Raw genomic sequence first — 17,294 nt, 5'->3', positions numbered from 1 at the left:
CGGCCCGACTGGTTGACACCCCTATGTGAGTCTCTCTCTAGCTTTCTCCCCTTTCTTTTACTTTATTTTTATTTCAGCATTTTTTTCCTTTATTTATTTTTTTTTTAAATTGCTTGGGTTATTTATTTTAAGTTATTTATTTATTTAATTATAATTGCGTGGCTTGCGTCTTTAAATTCTTAGATGACGAATGGTTGGGACGTTATTTTAGATATATATGTTTAGGATGGTAATTAGAATTAGATCACAACCATTAATCGGTTCACTTTCGCATTATTAAAAGAAATAAAAAAATAAAGTGGTTGCTCTCCCTGTGTTCAACCCGTAGCTACACTGATCCGTACGCTTGTGGTTACATTTTAAATCCCGATAAGTTTTTGGCCCCATTGCTGGGGAGATAGTTCCATATTATTTTTTGCTTTCTTTTGGTAAATTGGAGTGCTTTGTTTGCTTTGTTTTGTTTTTTATTTTATTTTATTGAATTCTTGAGAAGAACAACCTGTAATAATAGTTGTATCGGTGGAGGTCGCCATGCCTCACAGTATGATAAAGACAGGTTTCGCCCTGTAGCAGTGCCTCAGGAATTGACCTGAGCAACCCCGGATCCCTACCGGTAAGCTCCCAAGAAGCCAAAAATATCATAAAAAAATCATAAAAAAAATCATAAAAAAATATATAAAAAAAAGGTTTTGCTATCCATTCTTTTGTGCTTGTCTTACTCTAGTTGTGGCTAGTGTTCTGTTGCATGAGTGTTAGGTGGGTATGTAATACTAAGAATTGGTTAGAAAGAAGAGATCCAACAAGTAGTGACCCTATACGTTTGCTCTCTTTAAAACCCTTCAATATGGGAGACCAACAGCAAAACCCTTCACCTAAATCTCTAAAAGATAGGTTCTACCCTGCTAGAACAGCCCAACCTTCCTGCATAGTTCTACCACAAGCCCAAGGTTATAATTTTGAACTCAAATCTCAATACATCACTATGTTGCCCCACTTCCATGGGTTGACCTCTGAGGATGCATACCTATTTCTAAGGGAATTTGAAGAGGTATGTGTTCTAATTAAGATCCAACAGCTTTCTGATGATGCTGTTAAGCTTAGGTTTATCACTTTTGCATTGAAAGACCAAGCTAAGAAGTGGTTGTATGGGTTACCCACAAATTCCATAACCTCATGGGAACAGTTCACAATTGTCTTCCTTAAGAAGTTTTTCCCAACTCACAAGACCAATAAGCTTAGAAGTGATATCCTTCAGTTTAGGCAAAAGCCTAGTGAGTCATTTTCCAAACTTATGGAGCGATTCAAGGATCTACTCCAAGAATGCCCTCACCATGGCCTAGACCTATGGCATTTATGTCAAATAATTTATGAGGGTATTGATTACCCAACTAAACAAATGATAGAGTCTATGTGCCCTGAGGGATTCACATCCTTTATAGATGAAGGAAAGGCAAGGGAATTCTTACTTGACTTAGCTGACAAAACCCGTGAGTGAGAATCAACCCAAGAGAGTGAAAGAATCATAGGAGGAAAAGGATATTTTGTTGATGGGATAGTAGCCAAGGAAGCCCATTTGGATAGCCTAATCAAGAGAATTGAGGCTATTGTTCCTAGAGAGCCATCATCAGTCAATTTGGTTAAGATTTTTTGCTTGGTGCCAGTCCCCTGGACATCTCATAGAAGAATGCCCCAACACCTCTGGGGGCACTTCTAATGATAGTGTTAATGCCTTATACCAGAATAATCCATATAGTAATACCTACAATCCAGGATGGAGAAATCACCCAAATTTCTCTTGGAATCGGGGCAACCAAGCAGGGCCTTCCAATTTCCATAATCAAGGTCAACCTAGACTCCAAAGGCCTCCCTTTGCACAATAATCTTTTTCCCAAAATACTTTTCCTAGGTCAAATGTAGGACCTAGGCTAGTTTTCCTAGGGCCCCTCTCCTATCATCTTATCAGCAACCCCCTGGGTTTACCAACACTAGACAGGCAAGTAGAATAAGTGACTTAGAAAAAAATATGGCCCTCCTCATTACAAGCCATCAAAATCTTACGAGAGAACTCACTCAAGTTGTCTCAATTATACGTGAGAGGGAGAAAGGAACTTTATCCAGTCAACCAAAGCCTAACCCTAGGCATCATCAGCCTGCTAGTTCACAAACATCAACTAATGCACCACTGAATATAGCACAAGGTTAGACCCAACAAGGGCCCACTAACCAATGTAATGTTGTTTATGCCCTTAGGAGTGGTAGAGAGTACCAACAGAGCGTTCCTAAATCTTCCTTATTTATTACTCCTGTTAATTCTCCTTCAGTTGAGGACACAAGTGTGCCTCTTGTTTCAGGTTCGTCTGATGAACCTAAAGATTTTTCTGAAACTAAATATGATTTGGTTGAGGAAACCAAAAATGATTCTTTTGAACAGGGGTAAATCCCTAACAGTCCTTATGTTCATCTTATCCCATTTCCTAATCGCTTGGTAAACAAAAGGAAGACTGCTTCCATGGATAAAATTTTAGAAGTCTTCAAAAAGATAGAAGTGAACATCCCTCTTTTGGATGCCATATCCCAGATCCCCGCCTATGCAAAGGTACTAAAAGATTTGTGTATTCACAAATGTATCACTAGTGTGCACAAAAAGGCATTCTTTGCAGGTAACATTAGTTCCATAATTGTTTAGCCTATAGCAGCCAAGTATAAGGATCCAGGGAGCCCTACCATATCTTATGTCATAGGCAACACCTACTTGAGTATGCCTTACTTGACCTTGGCGCAAGTGTGAATCTTTTACCTTACCATGTGTACAAGCAACTTGGATTGGAAAAATTGAAAGCCACTGGAACTACTCTTCAGTTGGTAGATAGGTCTGTTAAAATTCCTAAAGGGATGGTTGAGGATGTCTTAGTAAAGGTGGGGGAATTTATTTTCCCTGTTGATTTCATTGTGTTAGATACCAAGCCCTTCTCAACCAAGGATGAGATCCTAATAATTCTAGGAATACCATTTTTGGCTACTAGGAATGCATTAATCAATTGCCGAAATGATTTTCTAAGATTATCTTTTGGTAACCAAACTATTGAGTTTAACATGTTTAGGATAGGCAAGCAACCACATATGGAAGAAGAGATTAATATGATTGAGGATTTTCTGGATTTTTCTGATGATTTAATTGCCAACTTTGATATTAATTTTGATTCAGAATTCCAAGAGTGTATGGATGAGTTAGATAATGATAGTGAAAATTTATTTTCTAAAGTCTTGTGTCTTCACACACCTGTGGAATAATTTATCCTATTTTTGACAGCCAATGGGTAAGCCCAATTCACGTAGTGCCTAAGAAGTCTGATGTAACTGTAGTTCCCAATGCCAATAATGAACTAATTTCAACCCGTGTCCAATCTGGGTGGAGAGTGTACATAGACTATAGGAAACTTAATGTGGCAACCTGGAAGGACCATTTCCTATTGCCATTCATTGACCAGATGTTAGAGAGGTTAGCTGGACATGAATACTATTATTTTTTTGATGGATATTCCGGCTCTAACTAGATCCCAATTGCTTTAGAGGACCAACATAAGACCACTTTTACATGCCCATATAGAACATTTGCTTACAGGAGTATGCCCTTTGGGCTTTGCAATGCCCCTGCTATGTTCCAACGATGCATGATAAGCATATTTTCTAAAATGGTCAAAAAATTCTTAGAAGTATTTATGGATGACTTTTCAATTCATGGGAATTCCTATTCTGAATGACTTCATCATCTTTCTCTATTTTTGAAAAGGTGCATATCTAAGAATTTGATTTTGAATTGGGAGAAATGCCATTTCGTGGTTAAATCTGGTATTGTTTTAGGCCATATAATATCCAAGGAGGGAATTAAGGTAGATAGAGCCAAAGTAGATTTAATTGATAATTTACCACCTCCTCAATCTTTCAAGGACGCCCAATTTTCTAGGGCATGTAGGCTTCTACAGAAGGTTTATTAAGAACTTTAGTGAGTTAGCCCGACCTCTCACTTCATTACTTGCCAAAGATCAAATTTTTGAGTTTTCTAAAGCGTGCCTAGAATCCTTCAAACAACTTAAGGAGAAGTTGACTAGTGCATCCATTGTTCAACCACCTGTTTAGACTGAACCTTTTAAACTGATGTGTGATGCTTCGGATTTTACCATAGGAGCAGTTTTGGGTCAAAGGATTAATAAGTTGCTCACTGTCATTTATTATGCTAGTAGGACCTTAAATGATGCACAACTCAATTATACAACCACTGAAAAAGAATTTTTTAGCGGTTGTATTTGCATTAGAAAAGTTTTGGTCTTACTTAGTTGGTTCACATGTGGTGGTGTATACTGATCATTCTGCTCTCAGATACTTAGTTCAGAAGAAGGATGCCAAAGCCCGTCTCATTAGGTGGGTTTTACTTTTACAAGAGTTTGATTTAGAAATTAGGGATAAAAAAGGAGTTGAAAACCTAGTTACAGACCATTTATCCTGGCTTCCCAATTCCTTGATTGTCGATTTTCCAGTCAACGAGAACTTTCCAGATGAACAGTTATTTACAGTGTCCAGTGAACCATGGTTTGCTGACATTATCAACTTCTTAGTTTCAAGTGTGACTCCGGATCACTGGTCGACCCAAGATAAGTATAGGTTTCATTCCCAAGTTAAGCACTTTTTCTAGGATGATCCTTATTTGTTTAAGATATATCCAGATCAGATTATCCAACGATGTATTCTTGATCATGAGCAACATTCTATTCTCTCTTTTTGTCATGATCATGCATGTGGTGGACACTTTGGACCTAAGAAGACTGCCGCAAAGGTTCTCCAATGCGAATTTTATTGGCCCACTCTTTTTAGAGATGCTTTTGATTTTTGTAAGGCTTGTCCTGCCTGCCAGTATTTTGGCTATATTAATAAGAGGAACATGATGCCCCTCAATCTTATTTTGGTAGTTGAGATCTTTGATGTATGGGGCATTGATTTTATGGGACCATTCCCTAATTCCTTTGGGAATTTGTACGTACTTTTGACCGTTGATTATGTTTCTAAATGGATAGAGGTCATACCTTGTAAATCTAATGACCACAAAGTGGTGGTCCAGTTTCTCAAAGAGAACATTTTTTTCAGCTTTGGTGCACCACGTGCAATAATTAGTGATAGAGGTACTCATTTTTGTAATCGACCTTTTGAGGCCTTAATGAAAAAGTATGGGATCACCCATAAGTTATCTACCCCTTATCACCCCCAAACTAGTGGCCAAGTGGAGGTATCTAATAGGCAGATCAAACAAATCTTGGAAAAAACTGTTAATCCCAACCATGCTATATAGTAACTTGGGTGTCTGGTGTTTGCTCCACTATGTCATTTAGGCCAAAAGTAGTAGAGTAGAATAGAGTTTATTAAGCAAAAAAAAAAAAAAAAAAAGAAAAAAATATACAAATGTCATTAATGCTTAGTAATATGTTTTGGTAAAAAATACTCCAACGCCTTAGTCATTAGTTCCCTATTTCTGCAAAACCACTATTTCTTCACAAGTGGTTTTGCCTTAAGATAATGATGTTTTGGAAGAGACGAGGTGAATTCCAAATTAAGAAATATGCTAGTGCCTGGAATTGATAAAGGATAATGAAAGTTCAAGTGTGGGGGTCCCTTGTAAGAGAAATTATCTTTGCTCCGGATCGGTATGGCCCTTACCTTTAGCAAAGGTTGGGATTTGTTTATTCTGAATTTTGGGTGTATATTCAGTACAAACACTCACGAGAAACAACTCGTCCAATTGGGGTGACCTAGGGATTTAAAGGCTTATTGCACATGCTTAGTGCAACCATGATTCCTACGAAAGTTAGTTAGGATTTTTATTTTTATTCTTTTTGTTTTTATTTTGCTCGAGGACTAGCAAAGTCTAAGTTTGGGGGAATTCTAATTAGCACATTTATGTGTGAAATATAGGGTAATAAAACATACATTTTATATATTTAGAATGGAGTTACCTTGGGTTTTACTTTCTTTTTGCAGGTTTTGTATTTTAAAGGCTTTAAGAATTATCGGACGTCATATCTCTCCAACAACAACTACCTAGTGTAGTTGGTGAGCTATGGTGTGTAAAATTTCCTTGCTCACCAGGAGGTCTCAAGTTCGAATCTCATGGTTGCCTTTTTTTGGAGAATTTTGTTGAAGATTTCTTACTTCTCACTCATTTAAAGCACTAAGGGCATGGAGGAAATTTTCACATCAAATTAGAAGCAAGGAAAATCATGGAAGGGGTTCCTGTGCAAGAAGAGAAGAAAAAAAAAGAAAAGAAAAAAAAAGGGAAAAATAAATCTTGTCCAAATCTTCTTTCTCCTCCACATCATCACCAAAAGATTATCCAAATCACACAAAGCAAGAAGGAAAATTATCCCTTGAAGGAAGAAAAAGAAGAGAAATAAATTAAAAAAAAAAAAGAAAGAGAATAAGCAAAAAAAAATTTATAAGAAATTTCTCCAAGTTTATTTCTCTCTTCTCTCTCCTCCACCTTAGCACTTTTGATCTCAAAAGATCTCACTACCAATTGTGGGTTTCTCCCTTATAGGAAAGAGAAATTTGTTACCCTACCTCCCCATTCCCTATAAATACAACTCATGTAAGAGGAGGGGAGACACTTCATTCTTCTTCTAGGTTTTTTTTTTAGTTGCTCTATCTCTTTCTCTAGTTTTCTCTTTCTCTAGCTCTAGTTCTAGGTTTTTGCTTTAAACACTTTTGTAAGTTCTTTTTATTCAATTAATGCAAGCACTTTTGTTTTTGATTCAGCTTTTTTATTTTTATTATTTAAGCAATTGAAGTTGTAATTTTCAAGTTCTAGTTCTAGGCTTAGTTCTAGGTGACAAGAACAAGCTATGAAGCATGTCTTTCAAGTTCCATTTTTTTTCTTTAGATTTGTTTTCTCTAGTACTAGAAATTTCAGATTTGGTTTATTCCAGATCTGATTTTTAGTATTGGTAGTATCTAAAATCGATCAAGTTTTCAGTTCAAGGGTTGAAGTTCAAGTAAGTAGGCTCCCTCAATAGTCTTCTCTCCCCCCTCTCATTCTCTCTTCTGACTACCCTTTCTTTCTTAATTTAGGATTTTAATTTCAGTCGTTACATTATTACTATCCCTTTCCCCCAAGGTTCATGGCTAGTGTATGTGTTGGCTTTGCCCCTCCTAGCCATAGAACCATCAATTTATTGCTTTTATTTTAATTGTCTCCCTTTCCCCAAAGCCAAGTAGAGTAACCCTTGTAAGAGTGACTCTCTGGTCAAGTAGGGAAGCTCATATTATGATGCATCCATCGGGCTAATTAGAGAAACCTACTTATGAGTCTCTCTCTAGCTTTCTCCCCTTTCTTTTACTTTATTTTTATTTTAATATTTTTTTCCTTTATTGTTTTTTTTTTAAATTGTGTGGGTTGTTTATTTTCAGTTGTTTATTTATTTAATTTTAATTACGTGGCTTGCGTCTTTAAATTCTTAGATGACGAATGGTTAGGACGTTATTTTAGATACATATGTTTAGGACGATAATTAGAATTTGATCACAACCATTAATCGGTTCACTTTCGCATTATTAAAAGAAGTAAAAAAATAAAGTGGCTACTCTCCCTGTGTTCGACCCGTAGCTACATTGATCCGTACGCTTGCCATTACATTTAAAATCTCAAACAATACCAAAAGTGAAAGAGCATGACAAGGATTGTGCTTGTGACACCTGTGCCTACTCGACACCTTGAGAGGCTCGTTGCCTTTTTGATATTCTGATATCGAACTGATTTATGGTATTCTTAATGGAATTAGTATATGTAAGTCATGGATATATATATACTTGAATAACCCGATTATGGATATATATTAACATTAGATGTTCCCCACTTCATTTATTTTCCACTATAGTATATACTATGATTCCGCTGCAATTGTTGTTATGGTTTGTGTCGTGTGGTTATGAATGTTAAAGTATTGATATCAGAGATCCTGGTAGGAGTGTAAGATAGGTAAGCATCTTACTCGCACCGTGTTATTCCCATAACTGGGATTGGGGTGTGAGAAACTTGGTCTAGATCTCCTGGGACCACAGGATCGGATAATCTAGTTTTGACTTTAATCGCCTAGGACAGTATAATTTAAATTGGTAGGGGTTATACGGGACCACGGACCAGGTAATCAAGTTTGGTCTGCACCACCTGGCACCATGAGATCGAGTAATCAAGTTTGGTTTGGGCATGGGACCAGTAATCAAGTTTGGTCTAGGCCATAGGACTGGGTAATCAAGTCTAGTCTAGGCCACCTGAGGCCATAGGATCGGATAATCAAGTCTGATTTGGGCCACTTGGGGCCATAAGATTGGGTAATCAAGTCTGGACAGGGCACCTAGGGCCATAGGACTGAGTAATCAAGTTTAGTCTAGGCCACTTGGGGCCACAGGATTGGGTAATCAAATCTGGTCTGTGCCACTTGGGGCCATAGGCCTGGGTGATTGAATTGGTTGCTTGGGACCAGGTAATTGAATTGGTCACCTGAGACCTCTCATGATTTTTGAATTCTGAAACTTGAAATCATATGTGCGAGCTGGCCTGCTAGCCATGCATGCATGCATCCAAGTATGTGTGAGCAGCAGTGGGCAGCAGGTGTGGGCAGCAATGGGCGGTAGTGGGTAGCAGTGGGTAGCAGGGTTGGCAAGGCCATGGGCACATAGGCCAGTTTCGTGGGGGACTAGGCCAGTGCCACAGGGGCTCTAGTATGTGCCCATGGGGGCACAGGCTAATGGGCCATAGGCAGTAGCAAGCTGCAAGCCTGTGCCCACGGGGCCACAAGCCAGCAGGCCATGGGCAAGGGGCTAAATGGGAGGGGGCAGTGTGTAGTAGGGGACGTTGTGAGGTGGGGGCTTGTGTAGTAGGGGGCATTGTGAGGTGGGGGCTTGTGTATGCTATAGCCCATGAGCAGCAACCATGTGCAGTTAGCATGAACCATAGCCATAGGTAGCAAGCACGAGCTTGGGCTGGCCCGTTGGCCAGCTCAAGCACCGCGCACGATTATGAATTTTTTTAGTAATGGTTACAAAAGATTCGTTAGTATGATTTTGGCTTATCATATATCATCGGAACCGTATTTCCAAGCACTATCCATCTATACGATCATCTTGACTAAATTCCTTCGTATATAGAAAGCCAAAATTGGACCCCCTTCTCTCCCACATGAGGGTTTCTAGGGTTTCAGGCCCCGGAGTGTTTCAGGGTTATTTAGTTAGGTAGGGGATGAATTTTAGGGTGTTTGGGCTAGGTGGGGGATTTTTCCAAGTTTCCAGTAGGAGTGTCCATGTGCAAGGCATATGTGCGGGAAAGCATGATTTTTGGGGATGATTACGGGAGATCCGTTGGTCTAATTTTGACGTATCATATATCGTCGGAATCATGTTTTTAAGTACTATTCATCTGTATGGTCATCTTAGCATGATTACTTCATATATAAAAAGTCAAAATTAGACTTTCCACTCTCCCACGTGAGGATTTTCAGGGTTTTGGGTAAGGGAATGTTTCCATTAGCATCTCTATTAATCGGAAGCCGGAATTCACATCCAAGATCCATATTTCATCATAGCTAAAGGAGGGTAAGAAAATTGGGTGTCTATAGAATGCCCCTCTTTGGCCGAGGCCTTTGCCAACTGTCGAAGGGCAAAGAAAAGAACGACTACATTTTGTCACTGGGAGCATGTACTGTCGTCATGTTTCTCAGTTATGACAGAGTTCAGAAATGCAACAGATAATATCTCCTAACTACTTTGAAGTGGAGGACTTACCTAGGGTTTCCAATCGTGGAAAGGAATTCGTTGCTCTTCTAATCCTACAAAAAAAATGTTAGTACATTGATCTTTGATTTTCCTTAGCTGGGCTTCACATGTGCCAGTTCAAGAAATTTTGGTCTCCAGGCTGGGTCCTTTGACCCAATCTGGACTATCTGGGATTGAAGGTTATAAGAGAGGAATTCACTACTTTTCCAATCCTGTAATAGGTAAAACACTTGATTCTTTGATTTTCCTTAGTTGGGCTTAACATGCGCCAGTTCAGGGAATTTTGGTCTACAGGCTGGTTCTTTCGAACCAATCTGGACCATATGGTCTTCCAGGTGGGTTTTTTCGAACTGGGCTAGGCTATCTGGTTTTTCAGGTGGGTTCTTTTGAACTGAGATGGGCTATCTGGCCTTGTCAATTACATGAAAGAAACTCGCTGCTCTTTCCACCTTGTAAAAGACAAAAATAATTGATTTGGATATTATATTTGAATTTTGAATTTTGATGCTTGATTTGGAATCTTTTGATTCTTTGGTTCTTCTTTGAATTGAATTTGGACTTTTGAATTGGAATCCCAAAATAATATTTTTTTATATAAAATGGGCCATCTCTCCTATTCATTCTTCATTTTAGCTTTTCTGAGTGAAGTGAGGTCCTAGAACTCTCTGGTTTTGCTTGGAATTTTCCTTCTTTGTTCTTGAAGTTTCTTCATTTTGTTCTTGGAGTTCTTGAAGATTTTCATCCTGGTCTTGAGGGAGGAGTTATTTGGAGAAGTTGATATTCTTGTTGGCTTTTGTGCAATTTGGGAAGCTTTTTGGGGTTTCTTATAATTTTGGAAAGTTTCTGGGGCTCTTTGCAATTTTGGAAAATTTTTAGGGCTTTTACAGTTTCTGAAAATATGGCTGAAAGGAGGAAGAGGAAGACTCTGGGAGAGATCCAGCTAGAGAGTTGCAGTAGTCCTTCCTACAGGGATGAGGCCCTAGTTGACTGGTATTCCAGGCAAACTCTTCACAATAGCCGGAATCATATCTACAACTCCATATGGGGTTCCTGGGTAAGTCTTTACATTTCATTCATTATTTTGATAATCTTTTATTTCTATTTTGTTGTTCTCCTTTTTTATTTATCATATTATTTTTGTTTTTTTTTTTATTTTTTTCTTTATTTATTTATTTTTTATTTATTTCCATTAGCATGAGGGGAAGGAACCACCTACCTTGGCCTCTTATGGCCATCTGAACATGGTGCAGTCCTAGCATAGGATGCTCCCTCGTAGGATGAAGGAGATGGTTGATGATACCTATCTGTGCCGGCTGGCCCTTGTAGAGACCTAGAAGTTTAGTCCAGCATTAATGGGGGCCCTGATGGAGCGATGGTGGCCAAGTACTCACACTTTCCACCTTCCTATTGGCGAGATCACCATTACGCCTATGTGCTTCTATGCCTTGATAGGCATTCCATTTGGGGGTAGATCCATGACCCTACCCGCAGGACTTTCAACTGCCAGAGAGTTTGTAAATATGACTGGTATCACCATTAAAGCCGGCTAGACATGCATCCTCCTAGGGGAGATTAGTGCCTGATGGTGGAAAGTCGACTTGGGGGAGAATCCAAGCAACATGTCTCAGGTGGCACGTTCCTTCTTGCTATTCACTGTGGGTCAGTGCCTCTTCAATGACCTCTGAGGGGGAGTAGATATCCGCTTGGTGTACTTCCTCAAAGTTCTTTGCACAGTAGAATCCTGGGACTGGGGAGGGGCCACCTATGCATATCTCTTGTGGTTCCTGGACTTGCTGTCCTATGAAGAAAGGGGCCTCAAGGGGGCAAGCTACATTATCCAGGTAACTTTCCTTCTTATATCTATTTTCTTTCAGTCATTTGGTTTGCACTCTCTTACTTTGATTTCTTGAAACAACCTTGGTGTTTTGAGCACTTGGGGACCATAGCCCCTAAACTGAGGGATCCTGAGACATTATTTTTCCCCCTGGCCACAAAGTGGGGAGATAACCAAGTGGTTTGGGCTCAATGCCATGCTCTGGAGACCACTGCTTGTTCTCTTTTGAACGATCTTACTGAGGTATGCCATGTCTGGCATTGAAATTCTATTTGCTTGATGTTGTACTTACCCTTCCTTGGTTTTACAGGTTACTTGGAGACCATTCCATGACCTTGTATTTTCAGATTCCAAGAGAGTCACCTTAGCTCATCAATTGTCCGAGAACCGAGTCCTTTTTCAGGACATATGGGGCCACACCTAGTACTTAGGAGAGAGAGTAGTACCCCAACGGTCAGATATCCTAGTCTTCCTCCACCCACTATGCATTGTCCAGAGATTGTCCCTACAAATGAGATGAAGTGCTTGGCTAATGGAGTATGTGAGGACTCCTTTCTTAATCCGGATAGGAACTACGGAGCCTTCCTGGAGGAGGAGATAGTGTGCACCCCTCTCAGTCCCAATGGTCCAGTGGTATGTTGCCCTTTCTTGAGTATTTCCTATAGATTCTTCCTTGCTTTGGTCTTGACTGATGTTCTTTTAGGGGAGAGTGAGATGTGTAGATCCTTCTGCTATTCGATACATGCCAATGCTACCGATCCTTCACAAGCAGGGCCCTCTACTAGTGCCGATGGGTCTCTCAAGGTTGCTGACGTCCCCTTTCGTGGGTTCCCTGCCTGAACCTATCCCAACGCGGCCAACCCCAATCTCCCCTATCTTCTGGAGCCAAACACAGATATAGACGCTTCCCTTGGGCTACCTGTTCCTTATGATTATGTGAGTATCTAATCATTTCCCAATTAACTCTTGACTTACTTTGGCTGATATGCTCTTTCTCAGGTGTCCCCGAAGGTCTATACTGAGATTAAGAGGATGCATTATGGCCTATGCGAGGTGATAGTTGCCAAGGTATTTCCCACTTTCCTCTTTCTTTTTCCCTTCTTTTATTCTTCTTCTTCTTGATTCTTTCGTGTATTCCTTAGGATGGAAGGATTGTTGCCTTGGAGATCCAAGTCAGTTCCTATGAGCAATAAATTGGACAACAAGAAGCACTGATTTAGGACCTGACCCAGAGGCTAGAGTAGGTTGGACTAGCATCTGTTGATTCCCCAGTGTGTAATGAGGATGGTTCAGAATATGGTTCAGATGATGGCTTCTGACCCATAGGGATTTGTTCCTGTATTTCCTGCAAACACAAACACATGGATATTTTATTTCCTTTTTCATTTTCCCTCCCCATGTTTGGTTCATTATTTTATTTCAGCATCTTATGAAAACTTACCTTTGGCACAAAGAAAATATTTCTCTCTTCTTTTTTTGTTTGCTTGCAATGCTTAGGCACAATCAATTCCATAACTCAAGTAATAATTTAGAATAATCGGGATAACATGAAAATCCAAATACTTCCTCATTCCATTACCAAGTGAATTACATGAAAAGGGGGCCACTTTCCTACCACAGACGGGATAGGTGAATAACAAGGTGGGGAGACAATTCTTGAGGTGGGTGAAAGTCCACTAACTCTTCTGGGTCCATCTACTTGAGCCCGTATTGTCCGCTGATGTACATAGGCAACTAAAAGGATGTGTGAGTCAATCCCATCAATCATAACATAGTTGTGACCAAGGGTCTTTATCAAAAAATCCTCTTATGGCCTCCATGCGATATCCTACATAGCCCTTTCCCGTAGGTACTTTTACCAATTGGTGATAAGGTCGAATTCTGGAACTTCTCTCTTATCTCAGTAAAAAAAAAACTCCGAGTTACCTTCCCCTTAGTGGTGTGGTGAGCTTTAGTTTCTCAACGAGCCAAATCTATAAAATAGCAGGACTCCCCTGATAATGATCTAGTCCGAATCTATGGCCATAGCTCATGTCATCAAATCCCTTGAACGTTTCTGCAAGAACCATAGGGATGATGTCACCTCCCTTCTTCAACTGTTTTACTACCTCAATCAGAACAGATGGTGCACCATCCCTGGGAGTGCGGAGAACATAACGAGCCATCATACAAAGTAAACACCCAGGGATCTCTACTGATGGATTCCTCCCATTGGTAGATATTGGATGAAGATTTGAGCCACCTTCAGAATGTCGATCTTCCCATACCTGACAAACTGCTTCACTTCTTCTTCCTTCCATCCAAAGAAGTCCTAAATTTTCTCTAAGCAATCTTTCTTCAAAGAGGGTTGGAACAAATTGCCTTTGGGTGGGGATAGCATACAAACCTGGAATTATTTGATAGTTAGGCAAATCTCTGCTAATCCAAACCGAAATACATACAGGTTGGCATCCCAGTGTTGAGGCACCTATCGGAGTAATTGGTGATGTAGCTTCACACATCCAACTCGGCCAAGAAATGACACATTCGTGGATTCTAGCAATCCTAGTGCCCTCATATTTATGTCTAAGGTCCATTTCCTCAACGTCTTATCCAACGAGCCTATGAATTTTCATGAAACCAATTCAAACAACGAGATATGATGATTTATCAAAGCATTACTCATTAGCTAATGATTCAGACAAGCCTTTACTGTTGTTGCATCAAGCTCTTCCTTTTTTTTTTTTTTTTTGACTTTGACTGACCAAAGGTGGAGAACAAACTAGCCTTGATGAACTGGGGTCGGGTGGCGATTTTCTTTTAGGGGATAGAATCTTGGATAAGAATGGACGGACCATAGGTGAATGACAGATACCTAATGGCCTTACATGCCAAATGACTATTCTCAGGGGATAGAATCCTAGATAAGAAGTGACGAACCAATTGGTGGATGATAGATACCTAATGGCCTTTTATGCCAAATGGCGATTCTTGGAGGACATAAACTATGAAGATTTTTTAAGATACTTTGATTATTAATCAAGGAACCAATTTATTGCCTTTAGATGGTTGAGATCACACTTGCCCATGTCAAGTTACCTACGTATCCCTCGAAAGGAATCAGATTTGACGTAGTTCAGGCTATTTGCCCTTTCAGACATAATATTTCTTGAGTTGATCTATGTTAACCAGTTTGGGTATTTCTTCGCTAATGTGGTCTATGAGTTTCAGTGCTTTGCCTGGTAGAATTTTTTCGACAGTGAATGGGCCGCTCCCGTTGAGCCTGAATTTTCCTTTTGAGTCATGAATTGGGGCTCTTTGATCGTGAAGAACAAGTTTGCCTTCTTCTATGTGATGAGGCTTCACATTCTTGTTAAAGGCCCAGACCATTCTCAATTGATAATTCTTCAGATTATCCATAGCTTTCATGCGCCTTTTATCAAGAAAATTGAGCTCATTATGTCTGGCCTTTACCCACTCTCCTTCAGGTAGCTGACTATCTAAGAGTACCCTTATGGATGGTACTGGGATTTCCATGGGTAGTACCACCTCAACTCCATACACCAAAGAGAAAGGTGTTACCCCTATTGAGGATCGTATAGAAGTCCAGTATGCCCATAAGGCAAGGGGTAACTTATCAGCCCAATCCTTGTGTGTTTCTGCCATTTTCTATAGAATGACTTTGATATTTTTTTTAATTGCTTCTATTGCCTCATTGGTCTGCGGCATGTACGTGGTAGAGCGATGCCTTTTGATACCAAACTTTGTATAGATTTTGTCAGTCTTGCCCCAGAAATGGGATCCCTGATCTGATATCAATTCTTGAGGTACTCCATATCGCACAATGATATTTTCTTGGATGAATTTGGCTACCTTAGCAGACGTGAGGACCGCATAGGACTGAGCTTCTATCCACTTGGTGAAATAATCAATGGCTACCAAGATGAACTCATGGCTATTAGATACTTTAGGGTTGACCTTTCCAATGATATCAATACCTCAAGTGGAGAATGGCCAAGGTGAGTAGAGCAAATGTAACTCTGTTGGCGGGATATGTATGATGTTAGCAAATATCTGACACTTGTGGCATTTCCTAACAAAGTCCACGCAATCTACTTCCATTGTGTTCTAGTAATATCCTAGCCTGAGGATCTTCTTAGATAACATCTTGACATTTATGTGGGGTCCACAGAGACCTTAATGAATTTTTTCCATGATAGTTGTAGCTTGTTCCTCATCTACACACAACAATTGTATTTCGTCATAGGATCTCTTGTATAATAAATCCTCTTTGAGAATAAACTGGGTGGCATATCTCCTCAGAACCTTCTTCTCTCTGTCAGTTGCTTCAACTGGGTACTTCCTTTCCCTGATGAAATCCACTATGTGAGCAAACCAAGACCGACCATCCACAGTGTGAGAGTTTACAGAATTTTGATAAATGGGCCTACTTCTTTGTTCTACCAAAAATGGTCGGACTCTAGCCATAGGGTTGCACTCTACCATAGAAACCAAGGTTGCAAGGGCATCAACAAACCTGTTGTTATCCCTCTGGAAGTATTCGAACGAGATCTTCTCAAATTGCTCAATCACCTTTTCCAGATGTTCTTGATATGGCTTCAACTTTTCTTCTCTAGTTTTCCACTTTCTTTGCGTCTGACAAATGACAATGGATGAATCTCCGTAAACCTTGATCCTTTTCACCCCACTGGTTAAAGCAGTTTTTAGCCCCAAAGCACAAGCTTCATATTCGACAATATTGTTGGTACAGGAGAATTCAAGGTGAAATGATGAAGGCAAATAAAGGCCGCCACGAACAACTAACAATATTCCCACACCACATCCCTTCTGATTGGTTGCTCCATCAAAGAATAACTGCCATTCATTAACTGTATCTTCTTCCTCTACCACTACGATTCCTTCATCGGGAAAGGCATAATCTAAGGATCTTCCATCTTCTGTGGGGTGAGCAACCAAATGATCAGCTATGGCTTGCCCCTTGATAGATTTTTAAATAACATAGGTGATGTCAAACTCTAATAGCAAAAGTAACCAATGGGCCATTCTTCCTTTTAAGGCCAGTTTCTCGAAGAGATATTTGATGGGATCCATCTTTGAGATCAAATGCACCAGATAGGAAACCATGTAGTGTCCCAACCTTTTAGTTGCCTAAATCAATGCAGCACAAGTTCTTTCCAAAGATGTGTACCGGGTCTCATATTCCAAAAACTTCTTACTGAGGTAATATATGCATGCTCTGCCCCTTTCTCTGTCTCCTTTTATGCTAGCAAAGAGCCCATGGAATATTCTCCCATGGACAGATACACCAGAAGTGGTTCTCCTTCCACTGGCGGTGTCAATACTGGTGGGTTCATAAGGTACTCATTGATCTTATCAAAGGCTTGTTGGCATTGGTCATTCCATTCTGTGGGCCGATCCTTCTTCAGCAACTTGAAAATTGGTTCACAGATTATAGTCAACTGAGCTATGAATTTGCTAATAGATTGGATGTGACCCAGAAATCCTTGTATTTGCTTCTCAGTTTGAGGTGTGGGCATTTCCTGAATTGCCTTGATTTTTATAGGGTCGACTTTAATGCCTCTTTCACTGACCAAGAAGCCTAACAACTTTCCTATCGTTGCCTCGAACACACACTTCTAAGGGTTCA

The 17,294-nt window shown here is 39.9% G+C and overlaps 1 non-coding gene across 1 annotated transcript; it reads right to left on the bottom strand.

Moving 5' to 3' along the window:
* Positions 1–1,231: 1,231 nt before the first annotated feature.
* On the bottom strand, positions 1,232–1,338 carry LOC122064708. The gene has a single exon (XR_006135802.1). It is a non-coding gene; the product is annotated as a small nucleolar RNA R71 (small nucleolar RNA).
* Positions 1,339–17,294: the final 15,956 nt, after the last annotated feature.

The sequence above is a fragment of the Macadamia integrifolia genome, unplaced genomic scaffold, assembly GCF_013358625.1.
Source record: "Macadamia integrifolia cultivar HAES 741 unplaced genomic scaffold, SCU_Mint_v3 scaffold1724, whole genome shotgun sequence".
Classification (NCBI taxonomy): domain Eukaryota; kingdom Viridiplantae; phylum Streptophyta; class Magnoliopsida; order Proteales; family Proteaceae; genus Macadamia; species Macadamia integrifolia.
This window is presented reverse-complemented; position numbering and strand designations above follow the sequence as displayed.